The following is an 18,109-nucleotide window of genomic DNA, read 5'->3' on the forward strand; positions in this document are numbered from 1 at the left end:
AACCACCCAATTGAAAATGGGGAAGGGAACATTCATAGGAAAATAAATACAAAGAGCATTCCAATATGCTCAATCTCACTTCAAATAAGGGAAATGCAAATGAAATCTACACTGAAATGCCATTTTTCATTTAACAGACTGGCAAAGATCAATTTTGCTAGATAGTGCCAAACTTCCTTGCATTGGGGCTGTACCAGCCTCCCATGTAAGGCAATTTGGCCCTCCCTAGCACAATTACAGATGTACATCTTTCCACCTGGCAATCTCATTTTTAGGAGTTACTCTACAGACACACATACTCACACATATGTACTAGGACTTACGTAATATCTACTGCAGCACTGCAGTATCTACCAGTTATATATGGTGTTTATCAGAGGAATGCCTATAAAATGATGACACAGAAAAGGAATGCAGATATATTTAATTACTCTATTTTATAAATACATAGGTAGCTCTTCTACCATGATATTCGAGTGCTTTAAAATTTATTTATTTATTTTGAGAGAGAGAGAGAGAGAGAGAGAGTGCACAAGCACGGGCAGGGGAGAGGCAGAGAGAGAAGGGGAGAGACAGAATCTCAAGCAGGCTCATACTGTCTGCGCAGAGCCTGACTGTGTGATGGGGCCACTCCTGTGAACTGTGAGATCGTGAACTAAGCGGAAGCCAAGAGTCTGACCCTCAACCCAGGGGCCCCCAAAGTGCCTTAAAAATAGTAATTACTTTAATCCTCCTAAATTAAGGTGAGGTGAGTAGTTAACAATGCCCGTTTTGTACATGGGAACACTGAGGTTATAACTTGCTTGAGGTCACACAGCCAGAAAGTGTTAGGGCTGGGATTTGAACCCAGGCAGTTTGACTAGAGAGGCCATGCTCTTTTTTTGTTTTTTTTTTTTAATTTTTTTTAACGTTTATTTATTTTTGAGACAGAGAGAGACAGAGCATGAACAGGGGAGGGTCAGAGAGAGAGGGAGACACAGAATTGGAAGCAGGCTCCAGGCTCTGAGCCATCAGCCCAGAGCCCGACTCTGGGCTCGAACTCATGGAGGGCGAGATCGTGACCTGAGCTGAAGTCGGACGCTTAACCAACTGAGCCACCCAGGCGCCCCAGAGGCCATGCTCTTAACACGGCTCTGTGCTGCCTCTCAATGTCCGGCAACATGAAGAAAGAAAACTGACACAGCAATATTAAAATCTGTTAACACACACACACACACACACACACACACACACACACACACACACATTTAATGTTTATTTTTGTGAGAGACAGAGAGAGACAGAGAGAGAGAGAGAGAGAGTGGGGTACGGGGTAGGGTTAGAGAGACAAGGAGACACAGAATCTAAAGCAGGTTCCAGGTTCTGAGCTGTTTAGCACAGAGCTCCATGTGGGGCTCCAATCGATAAATTCCAAGATCATGACCTGAGCCGAAGTTGGACGCTTAACTGACTGAGCCACCCAGGCACACAAAACAGATCTTAAGAGATAAAAGAATTATTAGGAATATAGGTATCATTGCTTGATGATAAACAATTCACTAGGAACTAGGTAAAACCTAGCATTCACATGAATCTAACAAACAGAGCCTCAAAATACTTAAGGCAGAAATACAAGGGAAGACTGAAATCTACATATATCGTAGGGCATTTTAACAGATTTTTACCCCGAAAAGACAGATGAAACAAAAATAAAATAAAATTTGTAACATATAAAAGATTAAATGATATGACAAACTTTCATATACAAATATTAGAAAATAAATATGATTTTCAAGTACACATGGAGGAGTATAAGAATAGACTTACATTATGCCACTAATGTATCAACGAATACCAAAAAAATCAACATCATATAGAACATCTCCTATGACCATATTATAATTAAGTTAGAAATCAATAAAAAGGGGCACCTGGGTGGCTGAGACAGGTAAGCAGTCAACTTCAGCTCAGGTCATGGTCTCATGGTTCCTGAGTTTGAGCCCCACTCTGGCTGCCCTCACAGAGCCCCCTTCAGATCCTCTGTCCCCTTTTCTCTCTACCCCTCCCCCACTCATGCTCCGTCTCTCTGTCTCTCAAAAATAAACAGTAAAAAAAATCAATAAAGAAAAAAATTTTAAGGGAGTAAAACCAAATGCATACCCCTGGAAATTAAAACCATACTTCCAAATAATTCATGATAGGAGACTAAAACAATGAGGAAATGCAATATATTGAGAACTGCCAACAGTGAAAAACTATGTATCAGGAAAACTTGTTTCAGTCAGTAGAGTGTGAGGCTCCTGATCTCAGCCCCATGTTGGGTGTAGAGCTTACCTAAAAACAAAACAAAAACCAAAGGAACGAACAAAAACAAAAACACTACATATCAAAAGCTGTTTAAGAAGCTGTAAAATTCAGCTAAAGTAACTAGAGGAAAATGTATGACCGTAAATGGATATGCTGTTAGAAAATAAGACAGAATGAAAATGAATCAGCTAACTGTTCACCTTGAGAAGTCAGAACATGAAGAACGAGCACACTCAAAATTTGCAGGTGGTCAGAAAGAATAAAGAATAGAAAATGATGAAATAGAAAAAAAAAAAAGAAAAATAGACTCTTACAAATCAGTATGGAAAAGACAATCCAACAGAAAAGCCTACAAGAGATATAAATAGGCAATTCAAAAATGAGGAAAATTTAATGGATAATAAACATATAAAAAATGCTCAAACTCACTAGTAATTAGGAAAATGCAAATTGAACAGATGCCATTTCACACCCTTTTGACTGGAAAAATTATGACAAAACCAAGTTTTAACAAAAATATGAGGAGGAGGGGGGCATGGGCACTCAGTTGGTTAAGCATCTGGCTCTTGATTTTGGCTCAGGTGGTGATCTTGTGGTTTGGGAGTTCAAGCCCCGCGTCGGGCTCTGTGCTGACAGCTCAGAGCCTGCTTGGGATTCTGTCTCTCTTTCTGCCCCATCCCCTGTACTTTCTCTGTCCCTCTCAAAAATAAATAAATACACATTAAAAAAAAATTTTTTTTTAAAACCTACTGTGTCAAACACTATACTAAATTCTTTTTTTAAAAAAGTGAGGAAAAGAGTGGGAATATAACCTGGAACAAAACCTTAGGAGAGCAATTTCAAGACACCCAGTATGGTATGTGCCGTTCGACCCAGCAATTGTTTCTAGGTATATCCTAGTCTCCAGAGAGAGGTGTGTACTCCCCCAGCACAAGATAATCACAGAGCTGCTGGAAGGAAACATTAGAATTAAATTTACTTAAAAAGTTTTTGTAATGTTTGTTTTTAAGAGAGAGAGAGAGAGAGAGAGAGAGAGAGAGAGCGCATGAGTGGGGAGAAGCAGAGACAAAGACACAGAATCCATAGCAGGCTCCAGGCTCCGAGCGTTCAGCACAGAGCCCGATGCGGGGCTCGACCCCACAAACAGCGAGATCATGACCTGAGCCGAAGTCAGACGCTTAACCGAATGAGCCACCCAGGTGCCCCTAAATTTATTTTTTAGCTAAAAGAATAAACATAAGTAAGCTTTGCTAATCTGTCGTAAATCGATTGACACTGGTGCCCTCCCTGGGGCCTCTCTTGTCACACACTTTGGTTATGTAGTAAGTCAGGTGAGTTACCTGGGGAAGGGGAAGTGGAAGCTTCATATCTGGAGGGGTATTGTGTGTTTTCTTTCAGCTCTGTGGTGTGTTTGTATGTTCATATTCTATGTAGTTTACATATGACCAGATAGATGGATTAAACATTAAAACATAATCCAGATTATGCTATCTGGATTTGATTTTCCTAACCCTCCAAAGTGGACACAGGATTTAATAAAATTGGTTCAAAGAAGCAAGATTTAGGTTACTCATAAGTGAATGCTCCAAGTACAAACACTCAGGTTCAATGAAAATCCAACCAGCATTGAGAGGGAGGCAGCTGGCCAACAAGTGAAAAAAATCACTGAAGTTCAAGAGAAATTCTTGCCAGTAATGAATCCTTAGCACTACTGAACTGTACACTTAAAAACGGTTAAGGTGGTGGGGCACCTGGGCGTCCGACTTCAGCTCAGGTCATGATCTCATGGTTCGTGGGTTCAAGCCCCACGTCAGGCTCTGTGCTGACAGCTCAAGCCTGGAGCCTGCTTCCGATTCTGTGTCTCCCTCTCTCTCTGCCCCTGCCCTGCTCGCACTCTCTCTCTATCTCTCTCTCTCAAAAATAAATAAACATTAAAAAAAAAAGAAAAGAAAAGAAAAAAAGAAGTGGGCAAAGTAATGAAGCATATGCAACCTTATTTTGACTACAGATTTTTGCAATATGTAGGATATTTGTAATATGTTATTTAGTTCACTTTTTTTTTTTTTAAGTAATCTCTATTCCCAATGTGGGGCTCAAACTCACGACTCTGAGATCAAGAGTGGCATGCTCTATGGACTGAGCCAGTCAGGAGCCCCTTCCTTCACTTTTCAATCCCCCCTTTTATATGTTTTATGTCTTATCATGGACACACTAATTTGTTATAGTGGTTCACATACATAATTCATAAATAAATACACATTCATACATTAGAAATGCATGGTGAATTATTTTTACTTCTAAGAGTATGTGGCAAAATATGTTTGATGCTTACTGGCCTACTGAAACTTTCCCACAAACATACAAAGAGACATTTATAAGATGTGAATTGGAGCACTATTTGGAAAACTGGGAAATAATCTAAATGCCTGTCAACAAAGGAATGGATCAACTAGATATATTCAAGCAGCGGAATACTATACAGTGGCTTAAATGAATGGATAAGAGTTGTATGTATCAACATGGGTAAATATTTTAAAGATTTTAGTTTTAAGTAATCTCTACACCCTGAGACCAAGAGTCACATGTTCCACCGACTGAGCCAGCCAGGCACCCAACATGCATAAATATTTTAAACAGTTTTATGTGAAAAAAAGCACACTGTAGAATGAAAAGTCCAACATGCAAAACAATGCAAAACAATGTGACATTCTGTTTATGGATACATATATATGTATGGATACATACATACACACACATACACATACATACATACACAGTATATCATACTGTGTAAGATATACTATGTTTCAAAACATTCAAGAGGAAGATAAACACCAAATTCAGGAATAGTGGTTACCTCTGGGGAGGAAGGGAAGAAAATGAGATTGGAGGAAGTATTCAAGTAGGGTTTCTTTTTTTTTTTTCTTTGTTAAATGTTTGTTTATTTTGAGAGAGAGAGGGCACTGGCATGCCCAGTTGGGGGGGGGGGGGAGAGAGAGAGAGAGAGAGAGAGAGAGAGAGAGAGAGAGAGAGAGAGAGAGAGAATCCCAAGAGAAAGAGGGAGAGAATCCCAAACAGGTTCCAAGCTCAGTCTGGAGCCGACAGTGTGGAACCTGATGCAGGGCTGGATCCCACAACAGTGAGACCATGACCCGAGGCGACATCAAGAGTGGGACACTCAACCGACTGAGCCACCCAGGCACCCCTATTTCTTTAAAAACAAATGCAAGGTAAATAAATATAACAAAGAGCTCATAATTTTAAAACAAGATGTTTTGAAACTAGTCTCCCAGTGTTCTCTTCCTCAGTGACAACCACCCTCCCACCCCTTGTGTATATTTCCAGAGCTATTTTATGCACGTGCACGGATACGTATGTGTATGTATTCTCTGTACCCCACCTTCTTTCAAACACAAATGGAAGCAAACATCACATACTGTTCTGAGCCTCACTTTTGTCTTTAACAATCTATCTTGAGTTTTGTTACCTGTCAGGACACAAAGAGCTTCCTCCATTTTTACAACTGTCCAGTACTCCTTTCTGTAGCTTGAGCCAGTCTCCTGGTAACAGAATGGAGACTATTTCTGTCCTTTCACTGCAGTAAGTATCACTGTAATGAATATCCCTGAAAATATGTCATTGTGCACACATGTACATATTATAATAAGTTCCCAGAAGGAGGATGCTGGATCTTTTCAAATTGCCCTCCAACAAGATTGTACTGATTTACTTCCAGCTTCAACGTTTTCCAGTGCCTGCTACCCAATCACGGATCAACACAGCGTATTATCAGACTTTCTGTAAAGATTTTTTTTTTTAACGTTTATTCATTTTTGAGACAGAGAGAGATAGAGCATGAACGGGGGAGGGGCAGAGAGAGAGGGAGACACAGAATTGGAAGCAGGCTCCAGGCTCTGAGCCGTCAGCCCAGAGCCCGATGCGGGGCTCGAACTCACGGACCGCGAGATCGTGACCTGAGCTGAAGTCGGACGCTTAACCGACTGAGCCACCCAGGCGCCCTTTTTTTTTTTTTTTTTTTTTTGACAGCGAGGGCCAGAGGGGGAAGGGTGGAGGGAGAGAGAATCTCAGGCAGGCTCCACACTCACAGAGAACAACGTGGGATGGTCCCACCACCTTGGGATTGTAACCTGAGTAGAAATCAAGAGTCAGACACTTCACAGAGGACTGAGCCACCCAGGCGCCCGGCCCCAAGACTTTTTGATCTGAGAGGCAAACATGGTAACTCATCGCCAAATTTAATTTGCATATTTTAAAAATTATGCATCAGCATCTTTTTATAGTGAAAAACGTTGTATTGATTTTTCCTATAAATTGTCATTTGTCCTTTTGTAAATTTTTTTTTAACTATGAGCAAGAACTTTTGTAATAACATGGCCAATAAGGATTTTTTAAAAATTTTATTTTAATGTCTATTTACTTTTAAGAGAGAGAGAGATAGAGACAAAGGCGTTAGTGGGGGAGGGGCAGAGAGGGAGGGAGACACAGAATCCGAAGCAGGCTTCAGGCTCTGAGCTGTCAGCACAGGGCCCGACATGGGGCTGGAACTCACGGACTGTGAGATCATGACCTGAGCCGAAAGTCGGATGCTCAACCGACTGAGACACCCAGGCACCCCAGGATTTTTTTTAGAATGGAGGGTCTGAGCAGCCTTCACTCAGTTTTGTGATAAGCTCGTGATGCCTTCAAAAACTTTTGTGCGTAGTACCGATATCAATTTCCTGATTTCGATACTGTACTATAATTATATAGTACTACCGGGGGAAAGCGGAAGAAGGGGCACAGGTCTCTTTGTACTATTTTTGCAACTTCTCATGATGTCTGTAAGTATTTTGAAATAAAAAGTTAAAAAAAAAAAAAAGCTAACAAAACCTCATGGTACTTTTCTGGTTGGGGGCTCTGTACTGACCTCACGCTATGATCCTTGAGTCACGATGGCTCCCAAGTTGGCCAACTGACAAGCACTACCTGCAAGTTAGCCACTGGGTTAGAAGGTGTATGAGGGGACACGTGACTGGCTTGATTGGTGGAGCATGCGACTCTTGATCTTGGGGTTGTAAGTTTGAGCCCCATGTTGGATATAGAGAGTACTTAAAAATAAAATCTTTAAAAAAAAAGGTGTATTTGAGGACTGAAACAGGGGCAAGTCTTTGGGGGAGGACTTTGGCTTTTGACTGCATTACCGTCACATTCTAAGCACACAGCAGTCATGGAGATAATATTCACACTATCTTATATTTCCTAGCTTTACAGTGTTCCATGCCCATCCATTTACATTATCTCAATAATATGGGGAACTCTCTCAAGAGATCCTTTGCAAAGTATAGAAGCTCACCTTTGTGCTGTCACTCCCTGAGAATCTTCTATCTGAACTGTGTTGCTCAAGCTATACATAAATCTCTGGAGGTCCCTAACAAACTTTTGCACACAGTTCCCTTCATCGGGGTCTGCTCTCTTTCTCTTCTAGTCTTTTTGCCTAAAGAACGTTTATTCATGGGATATCTGGATGGCTCAGGCGGTTAAGCATCCGACTTCGGCTCAGGTCATGATCTCATGATCCATGGGTTTGAGCCCCGCGTGGGGCTCTGTGCTGACAGCTCAGAGCCTGGAGCCTGCTTCAGATTCTGTGTCTCCCTCTCTATCTGCCCCTCCCCTGCTCGCGTGCTGTCTCCCTCTGTCTCTCAAAAATAAGTAAAATGTTAAAAAAAAAATCTATAAAAAATAAAAATTAAAAAATTATAAAAAAGAACTTTGATTCATTCTCTAAAAAAGTACAAGTACCATCTCCACTAGGCAGCCCCCATCTCCACAGCTCTAACCCCACTGCAACAGGACTTAATCTTCTGTGCACCTTACTACAACCTCCATTGGACAAGGCTCCATTAAAACGTTTATCTTGCTATATTGTCATTAAACATGCCTGTTCCCACCAGACTGAAGATCCTTTGAGAGCAGAGATTTTGTGATGTTTATCTTTGCATTTTCGGTGCTAGCAGCAATGCATGCTGTAGATAATAAATATTTAGTGAATGCAGGAGTCAGGCCAGTGACCTACCAGCCTCTCTGCAGTTTAGGAAAAGCCAACCCGGGTTCTTGGGTAATTCCTTTCAGCCCAGAGCCAGGTGTTTTGCAGAGTCAGCTGAAGCTCTGGTTGCTATGTATGAGCCCTTGCCTCTAGTTAGGCTTCCCGTAGTTGTGGGCCTCTCTGCCTCCGTTTCCTTACCTTTAATACAGGGACATTAAAACCACCTCTTCACAGATACTTAGCTCTTAGCACAGTGCCTGGAAAAGAGTAAAGAAGTCTCTTCAAAGATATGCATTTAAGTGTTGAATGAACGAGTAAAAAATGACTTGAGGTTGCCCGGTCATTTATTGAGCACCTACTGCATCCGGTACTACGTTAAGTGCAGCATGCTAAGTACAGAGAAGCAACTGCAGCACACTACAGTGGTCTTAACACAGACTGCAGGGAACCACGGAAGGTTTCCCGGAGCTTGAGTTTTGATACCGGAGGCGCCTGGAAAGGCAAAGGTGGTGCCAGTCGATGGTGACGACAGGTATTGTTGTTACAGAACCAGGCTGGAATGATGGCGGAAAAACCAAGCAGCACTCAGGAGATCTTGGCAGATTGGAGATTTATTTAACACCGGCAGGCTCAGAGGAGACCGTTTCTCCAAAGGTCTGAGCCCTGAATGCAGATGGGAAGGGTAATTTATAGCGTCATCTTCTGCACTGGTGGCGGCTTTCGCATGCGTGGCAAACAGGGCAGAAGTACCCAGAAGAGAAGTTTCTAAGCTAGGAACTAGAGCTTGTTTTAGTCCCGTTGGCCATCTTATGGTGCAGAACTTTACTTATTTTCCCAACATTCCCCCCTTTGATGCCTTAAAAAAAAATTTTTTTTTCAACGTTTTTTATTTATTTTTGGGACAGAGAGAGACAGAGCATGAACGGGGGAGGGGCAGAGAGAGAGGGAGACACAGAATCGGAAACAGGCTCCAGGCTCCGAGCCATCAGCCCAGAGCCTGACGCGGGGCTCGAACTCACGGAGCGCGAGATCGTGACCTGGCTGAAGTCGGATGCTTAACCGACTGCGCCACCCAGGCGCCCCCAAAATTTTTTTTTTTAAAACGTTCATTCATTATTAAGAGACAGAGTCAGACAGAGCATGAGCAGGGGAGGGGCAGAGAGGAGGAGACACAGAATCCGAAGCAGGCTCCAGGCTCGGAGCTGTTAGCATAGAGCCCGACGTGGGGCTCGAACTCACAAACCGCGAGATCATGACCTAAGCCAAAGTCAGATGCGTAACCAACGGAGCCACCCAGGCGCCCCCCTCCCCCCTCCTTTGATTCCTTTTTAAAAATCTTTCATTAAGCATCACCTTTTAGCTCTAGGGGTTGGTACCCTGGAGGGCTAAGATACGTGCTGCAGTTTGGCAACAGTGTTTTCAATAAAACTACCAAGGTACTTAGTATACAGGAGCTGTTAGTCACAAGTAAAATTATGGAAAGGCGGGGCCCTGCCACGGCAGGGAGCCAGGATGCCCAGTCTGTGAGATCCCATCCTCTCCAGTGACTGATATTGTCCTGTTGTCTACGTTGAATTCTTTCCTTGAGTTCCTTAATCTTAGTCGTGACTATTCCTGACTGGTTTATAAAATAGCAACATTCCTCCCCCAGAAAGATACAAGTCCCTCCTTTTTCCGAAATGAGGAGGTCGAGGGCTCACCTATTTCGGAGGGACACTGCTGCCAGTGAGTTTATTTGGCTTTGTAAGGTTACCAGGGAGTCTGCCACCCGTTCCGTGTCTTCATTTAGTTCTCAATAGTTTGTGGTATAGCCTTACGGATGAACCTATGCCTCCTATTCCAGTTCCTATTCCCTTGCAATTCCTGCTCCTATCAGGACGGGTAGGAGGACTGCCCGTTTAGCCCGGGACTTGGGGCTAAAGGCTGTTAGGAACTGATCTTCAGTGTATACAGTTATCTCCGGAATTAGGAAGATGGAATAGCACATCTGAGTCCAGTTGGCCTTCAAGCATCAGTAGGCCAAATTGCAGCACAGATAGAATACCCCAGGGGTTGACCATAGGACTGTACACTTTTTTAAGGTTATATTTCTCCCACATAGGGAAGTGCCGTTCATAGCTTCAGGGACCGTACAAGTTAGATTATCAGCATTCGTGAGAAGGACCCCAGTGGCCAAGGGTCCAATCAAGACAAGTGGTGTTGGTTGTGAGATTGTCAGGAGCTTCCCAGGCCAAGGGGATAGGAGTGGCTAAGTAAGTCCTCCGGCTGAGAGGCAAGCACATCCAGCAGGCTTGGGTGTGGTTATTCACTTTGTGAAGGACTTATAGTGTTGGCCCAGCGTTGGGAGCTGGGAATTGGTAAGCACTTAATTAAGGGCTTAAAGGTTTAAACCCTGGTAGGATGCTGGGGAGTGGTTGCCTTTACAGCTTGTATTAGCCTGGTCCAGGTATCCTTTATGACCTTTTGAAGGGCCCTATCTTGCACTCCTCCCCCGTCCGATGTCCCTAGTTGGGGAAGATATGTACAGCAGACTCGCTTTCCTTTCTGGAGACTCTGTTTGTTACATGGGCTTCTGCTATTTTGGGTTATTTCTACGGTCCAAAACTTACGTGCTTGGGCATCCGGCGACTGGCAGAGGGTGGGTGTCTTTCCCTTATAACAATCTTTGTGGAGGGAGGTGAGGGAGCTGAATGCCCTTGCATTCCTGATACCATGGAATACTGTCCTTATTGTCTTATAACAATCCTGGGGGCAAGGTGGGTATGTGGCAGTCGTGAGGGTGAGAGAGGTTAACATAATATACAGGCAATACTTAACAGTCCTCCCATTCAAAGGAGGTATGTGAGACCCAACATTCATCTTTTGTCCAGTTTGCTGATGCAGTCTCTATTAGCCCAACAGCAAGAAGCAAGATCAGGGCTATGACACCAGTAAGGGGTAAGGGCTGGGAGAGTTGCATCCAAACCCCTAGGCTCGGTCCACACGTTGATTCCTCAAGCTTCTGCCGTGCGCAGGCCAGCCAGCTTCCGGGTGTGGCTGGAGCAGGGCTGGAGACCTCAGGGGACAGTGTCTTTTTGAGGGTCAGTTTAAGCAGGTTGATTTGATCTGGATCACTGTACCAGGTTGAGGGCTCCTCTGAGTTGGCCTTCTTAGCCCTGGAGTGATGGACCCATGGGGTGATACCTGAAATTTAAGGGCTGTAGGAGTTGTTAGAATAACTGTATGAGGCCCAGTCCACGGTGGTTTAAGAGGTTCCCTCTTCCAATCTGTGACCCGTACAGAGTCCCCTGGCAGAAAGGGATGAACGGGGGTCCCTAAAGAAATTGGAGCCCTCTCTATGGTGTATCTTTGTAACTTATTTAGGACTGCCCCCAAGGCCTGAAGCTGTTCCCTTATTTCCTTATCTCCAATCTGGTGTTGGTCTCCTGGGAGTTTTCCTAAATGTGGGGGAGGCCGCCCATATAGTAACTTGAAGGGGGGAGAATTCCAGTGCCCCAGACATGCATCGGGCACGCAAGAGGGCCAGTGGCAGTAAATATGGCCATGGGAGATTAGTTTCCTGGTGGAACTTCGCCAGGGTTTCCTTGAGGGTGCGACTCATCCCCTCTACCTTTCCTGAGCACTGGGGTTGGTAAGCAGTGTATAGTTTCCAGGTAATGTTGAGGGACCTGATCAAGGTTTGTATAATGTCTGCCACAAATGCAGGTCCGTTGTCACCACTGCCCTGTGGTGAAGGGCAGACCAAACCGAGGCACAACTTCCCATAGGAGAGCTTTGGCCACCTCACGACTTCGTTCCGTCCTGGTCAGGAAGGCTTTGACCCATCCTGAATATGTGCAGATTATTACAAGATACCTGAATCCTCTATTTGGTTGTCTATCTGTGAAGTCCACCTCCAAGTCTTCGAAAGGGGCGGCCCCCATCCTTTGTATGCCAGGTGGGGGCCATGGGGCAGACCAGGCATTGTTTTTGGCACACGTTACACATCATTCACTGATAGCTCGGCATAATGCCAGCAGCTGGCTGACACAGTAGTTCTTTTTGAGGAGGGCCTCTAGTGCAGTTTTTCCCAGGTGAGTGAGTTGGTGATATTCCTTGACTAGGTGTTTTCCCACAGATGACAGGACAAAGATGCGCCCGTTTGGCATGACCCACCATCCCTTTTTGCTTAGTGTGCCCCCTTCTGTCGAGGCCCAACTTCTTTCCTCTTGTGTAAAGGAGCAGGAAGGCCTCCCTTGGGAGTACGAGAGTCATAGTGTAGATGGGAGCTTCGCCTGGGTCATCACAGGCAACCACTATGGGTGCTTTGTCGGCCAGGCAATTTCCTTGAGTTATGGCGTTGTTTTCTTTCTGGTGTCCCTTGCAGTGCAGGATAGCTACCTTGTCTGGCAGCCATACAGCCTTGAGAAGGTTAGTATTTCTTCCTCATTTTTTATAGTTCTTCCTGCAGCAGTAAGGAGGCCTCTTTCCTTACATATGGCCCTGTGTACATGCACAGGAGCAAAGGCATACCGAGAGTCAGTATAGATGTTGACTCGTTTGTCTTCGCTAAAGATGAGGGTTCAGGTCAGGGCGTACATTTCAGCTTGTTGTGCCCACCATCCTTCTGGCGATGCCTTGGCTTCTGAAACTACGGTAGTTGTGGTTACTGCATATCCTGCTTTTTGCGTGCCCTCTTGTAAATAGCTGCTCCCGTCGCTAAACAGTGTGATATATGGGCTTGTTATAGCCTGGTCTCAGAGGTCCAGGTGGCTGGCATAGACATCATCTATTAGTTCGGAACAGTCATCGTCAGGTTCCCCTTCTTCCATGGGGAGGAAAGTGGCTGGATTCAGTGTCCTCACTATTTCGAGAGTGACCCTTGGGTTTTCAGAGAGATGCCCTTGATATTGTGTCAGCCGAGAGTTGGAGAGGAAACGATATCCTTGGTGTTCATGAGGGACGTGACCACGTGCAGGACCTTAACATTAAGTGTTTGTCCCAGGGTGAGTTTGTCCGCTTCCTTGATGAGCAGGACTGTGGCTGCTAGTGCCCTAAGACACGGTGGCCATCCTGTGGCCACAGAATCAAGCTTTTTCGACAAGTAGGCTACTGGCCGTTGCCAGGGCCCTATGTTCTGAGTGAGAACTCCAAGGGCTATTTTGTCTTTTTCACATACAAAGAGGTTAAAAGGTCTTCCTGGGGCGCCTGGGTGGCTCAGTCGGTTAAGCGGCCGGCTTCACCCAGGTCATGATCTCGCGGTCCGTGAGTTCGAGCCCCGCGTCGGGCTCTGTGCTGACAGCTCAGAGCCTGGAGCCTGTTTCAGATTCTGTGTCTCCCTCTCTCTGACCCTCCCCCGTTCATGCTTTGTCTCTCTCTGTCTCAAAAATAAATAAATGCTAAAAAAAAAAAAAAAAAAAAAAAAAAAAAGGTCTTCCTATGTCAGGTAAACCCAGGGCTGGAGCTCGTCCCAGAGCCGACTTTACTTCTGCAAAAGCGGCCCTTGCTTCCTCAGTCCAGGTGGGGAGCTCCCGCTATGGCTCTCCCAATTGGTCAAAGGGGCCTCACTATGGCTGAGAATTCGGGAATCCAAATGCGACAGAACCCTGCAGCTCCTAAGAATTCACACAAGCCTCATTTTGTTTGCGGCTGTGGTAACGTAATGATAACCTTTTTCCTTTCCTGTTCTAGTTCTCTTTTTCCTTTTGTGAGGAGGAAGCCTAAGTATCGGAACTGCTGTTGACAAATCTGTGCCTTTTTCCAAGAGGCCCAGTGCCCCGAGTTGGACAGGAGCTGCAGGAGAGCCTTTGTGCCTCTTGCACGGTTCTCTTGGGTGTCATTGGCAAGAAGGAGATCATCTACATATTAGAGGAGGACACATCCTGTGGTTTCCCTCGGAAAGCTGGCGAGGTCTGCAGTCAGTGCGTCTCCAAAAAGAGTGGGCGAGTTCTTGAAGCCTTGGGGAAGTTGTTTCCAGGTCAGCTGCAGGTCAGCTGGTGGCCTGTAACGGGTTCAGTCCATTCAAAGGCAAACAGTGGTTGACTTTGAGGAGCCAGGCGGAGGCAGAAGAAAGCATCCTTTAGGTCGAGGCATGTAAACCATCTGGCTGACCCTGGAACTTGGCTGAGGCTGTACGGGTTCAGGGCCACTGGGTGTAAGGAAAGTCACTTCGTTAATGGCCCTCAAATCCTGTACTGGCTGGTATCCTTCTCCTGGCTTCTTGACTGGCAAGAGTGGGGTATTCCAAGCCAATTGGTGTTCAATTAGAATACCTGTTTCTTTGAGCTTGATCAGGTGCTCCTGTATGCCCATTCTAGCCTCAAGTGGAAGGGGATATTGCCTTTGTCTTTGGGGTTGGGCTCCAGGGATCAGATCAACGATGGGGGCCCAATTCCGGGCTAGTCCAGGCGGGTTATCTTTGGCCCATACAGAGGGGAATGCAAGCCTGAATTCTGATGGACTACAGGGTTGGGCCTGGGCACAGACGTCTCCACTCCTCCTCCCTTGGCATGGTAATTGCCAGGACCAGGGTTTCCCTCTGCCTCAGGTTTAATTGGAGGCTTAGTGTGTCCAGTGGGTTCAAAAGTTATTTGGGCCCCAAGTGTGGAGAGCAGATCTCGGCCCAGGAGGGGAATCAGGAAGTCAGGCAAGTAGAGGAACTCGTGCCAGACCTTGTGGCCCACGTTCACATTGTCGAGTCTGACAGAAAGTTGTATTGCCCGCATCCCAGTAGCCCCAAGTATGGTTGCTGTCTTTTGGCTGAAAGGGGCTACCGGGCAAGTGATAACCGAATGTTCAGCCCCAGTGTCAGCCATGAAAGTTATTGTTTGGCCCCCTACTTTCATTTTGACCATGGGCTCATGGGGGCCAAGACAGAAAGAGCCTGGTCTCCTTCAGTCTGATTCTATCTCAGCCAGACCAATGAGGTTCCCATCTCGGGGTTGCTCTCGATATTGGCTGGGTTTTGGGAGCCCCTTCTGATTCGGGCATTCATTCTTCCAGTGTCCCTTTTCCTTGCACATTGGTCTCTTGCTAAGGGGGCTCTGGCCTTTCCCCCTTTTGGTGGTTTCCGTTTCTTTCAGTGCTGCTGCGAGAAGGGTGGCCCTCTTCTTTAGTCTTTTTTCAGCTTCTCTCTCAGCTGTGACTTCCCTGTTCATGAAACTTTATTGGCGACCTCAAGTGAGTGATATTCATACTGGCAAAGCCCTCTAACTTTTGGAATTTTCTCTTGATGTCTAGGGCAGCCTGTGCCACAAAGGAGGTATTTACCATTTGTTGACTTTCTGGTGCCTCGGGATCAAACGGGGTGTATACACGGTATGCCTCACACAGTCTTTCATGGTAGTCTCCGGGAGACTCCCCAGGCTGTTGTGTGACCGATGTTATTTTAGTCATGTTCATGGGCTTTTTGGCTCCAGCTCAAATTCCCTGAAGGAGAGCCTCTTGGTACCAATGGATGTGAGCCTGTCCTTCTTCTGTGGTGAAGTCCCATGTCAGGCACAGCAGCTCAAGCCCAGGCAGCAGGGTCATTGATCCCTGGCAGTGCATGGTCTTCTAGGTACTGTCGTGTTTCCCTCATCCTCCTCCTTCTTTCTTCTGTATTAAACAGGGTACGGAGTAACTGTTGGCAATTTTCCCAAGTCGGTCGGTGGGTCTGGAAGAGGGACTCCATCAAGTCGACCACTGCTTGTGGCTTTTCAGAGTATGATGCAGTGCTGTGCTTCCAATTAAGAAAGTCGGTTATAGAGAAGGACTGATAATACACCATGGAACGGCTGGGCTGGACTGTTCCGTCCTCATTCTGTCTTTCAGGTTCTCTCATCTCCCTTACTGGCATTTGGAGGGTGTCAGGTCTGGTCTGGGTTGCAATCTGGCTGCTGGCCCTGGTGAGAGAGGGTTCTCCAGGTCTGGGGGTAAGGACAGATGGATGGCAGATCTGGGCTGGAGGAGAGATAGACGGAGGAGGAGTTTTAAGCCCCCGGGCAAGGTGGGGGGCAGGGGGCGGAGAGTCATAAGGTGGCAGAAAGACAAGGCCTTTCTCTGGGTCCCCCGCAAATACCGGGGGAGCGGTGGGCTGCTTCTTTGGTTCTCCAGGTGAGTCTCCGGGTGAGGCAGCTAAAACCCTTTGCCTGACTCTGCTTGTTATAGATGAATCGCACCCAAGGTGGGGGATTTCAGGCAATTTCAAGCCAGGAGTTGATATATGGAAATTGGTCAGGGTGACCTGGGTTCCCAGTGACTATTAGCCAAACCCGCTGCACCTGGGCATCTAATGTCCCTTCTGGGGGCCATCCTACATTGAACGTGGGCCATTCTAGTTCACCAAAGGTTCTTAGCTTCCTGGGTATCATTTTCATCCCATAGTCGCCTGAGAATCCCTTTTAAAGAATCCCTTAAAGTTTTTAAGCAGGACCTCAAGAATCTTGGGCTTACTGTTTTGACCCCATTACTAATCCCTTTCTTGTGTTCGGTGTCGCAGAGACAGACAAAAAAAGGGTTATCCCCTCAGATGAGAGGACCAAACAGATGCTCCACTGGTTACGGTCTGGAGGGAAACTTTAGGTAAGGCTTGGCCGCGGTGGGCTCAGCTTTGTGACTTACAATGGGAGTCTAATTCGATGCTGCCCTGGACTGATGCCTTTCACCAAGACACCACTCAGTCTCCGTAGACTTTTGGGGACCTTAAGGGTGCCCATCTGTGGAGCCACAAATTCGAACCGACTGGCAAGCCTGGCTGAGCTGCACATTCACACACACATATACCAGAGGCTATTACATTCTCTCCCACAGAATTTTTTTACCTGTGAGACCACTGAGGTCTCCGGGGAGTGATCAGGTCCCCCTTCCAGCCTTTTGGATGGCCCTGACTGGGTTGGGGCCCCAGCCTTACTGGTTCCGACATCGGGTCCAGGTCCTCACCTACCAGGTCTCTCTGAGTACCGCAGGAACGACGGAACAGGGCCAGCCTGGGCGACTGAGGGTACTGTCGAAAATCAGGCAGGGCTCCCCTTCTCCTCTGCGATTCCTCGCTCCGTCACCGCCTCGCCCATCTCCCAAACCAGTGGCAACAGTGGGCCAGCGCAGTTGGGTTTCCTGGTCAGGGAACCAACCAAATATGTTACGGAACCAGGCTGGAACGCTGGCGGAAAAACCAAGCGGCACTCGGCGATCCTGGTGGATTGGAGATTTATTTAACACCTGCAGGCTCAAAGGAGACAGTTTCTCCAAAGATCTGAGCCCCAAATGCAGGTGGGAAGGGTAATTTATAGCGTCATTTTTCCACGTTGGTGGTGGCTTTCCCGCGCTGCAAACAGGGCAGGAAGAGCCTAGGAAAAGGAGTCTCCAAGCTAGGAACTAGAGCTTGTTTTAGTCCCGTCGCCATCTTATGGTGCAGAACTTATTTTCCCAACACTCTGTACAGAGTCAGCAGTTTCCCTATTGAAAGCTGTGTGGGAATGCGCGGCGTAGTATCTACCAAGGCGCGCGGAAGGGCAGCTCGGTGAGATGCACCGAAGCGCTGGAATCGAAATTGAATCCCAGCCCTCTTCCTAGCCGCGTGACTTTAGCCAAGTTACCGAACCTCTCAGAACTTCCCCAACTGTAAAAAAAATCTGTTAAGAATACTCACCTGCCAGGGTTTCCGAGCGATGACGTAACCATGCGGTCGCCAACTGGCGCTGTATTTAGAAGGTGCAAAATGCCCAAGCCGGTCACTACTGGTCGATTGGCTCTACGCCAGACGGGCCGGGGAGTGTGTTACCTCTAGGAGCATGCGCAGTACGCCCGCGGCGCGGCCCGTCA

The 18,109-nt window shown here is 46.4% G+C and overlaps 1 protein-coding gene across 4 annotated transcripts in view; it reads right to left on the reverse strand.

The window, feature by feature from the left end:
- DBF4B (DBF4 zinc finger B) overlaps positions 1-18,077 on the reverse strand; it is a 59,652-nt gene extending 41,575 nt beyond the window's left edge. The window contains exons 1-3 of one of the 4 annotated variants that reach the window (XM_058704848.1): positions 17,937-18,077; positions 5,774-5,881; positions 324-3,626 (exon numbers count right to left, since the gene is read on the reverse strand). The gene's annotated coding sequence lies outside the window, so the exon portion shown is untranslated. Of the gene's footprint in view, positions 1-323; positions 5,268-5,773; positions 5,882-17,936 lie in introns of those variants that run through there. The other 3 variants (XM_058704850.1, XM_058704851.1, XM_058704849.1) reach the window with 3 other exon arrangements.
- Positions 18,078-18,109: the final 32 nt, after the last annotated feature.

The sequence above is a fragment of the Neofelis nebulosa genome, chromosome 16 (assembly GCF_028018385.1).
Source record: "Neofelis nebulosa isolate mNeoNeb1 chromosome 16, mNeoNeb1.pri, whole genome shotgun sequence".
NCBI lineage: Eukaryota > Metazoa > Chordata > Mammalia > Carnivora > Felidae > Neofelis > Neofelis nebulosa.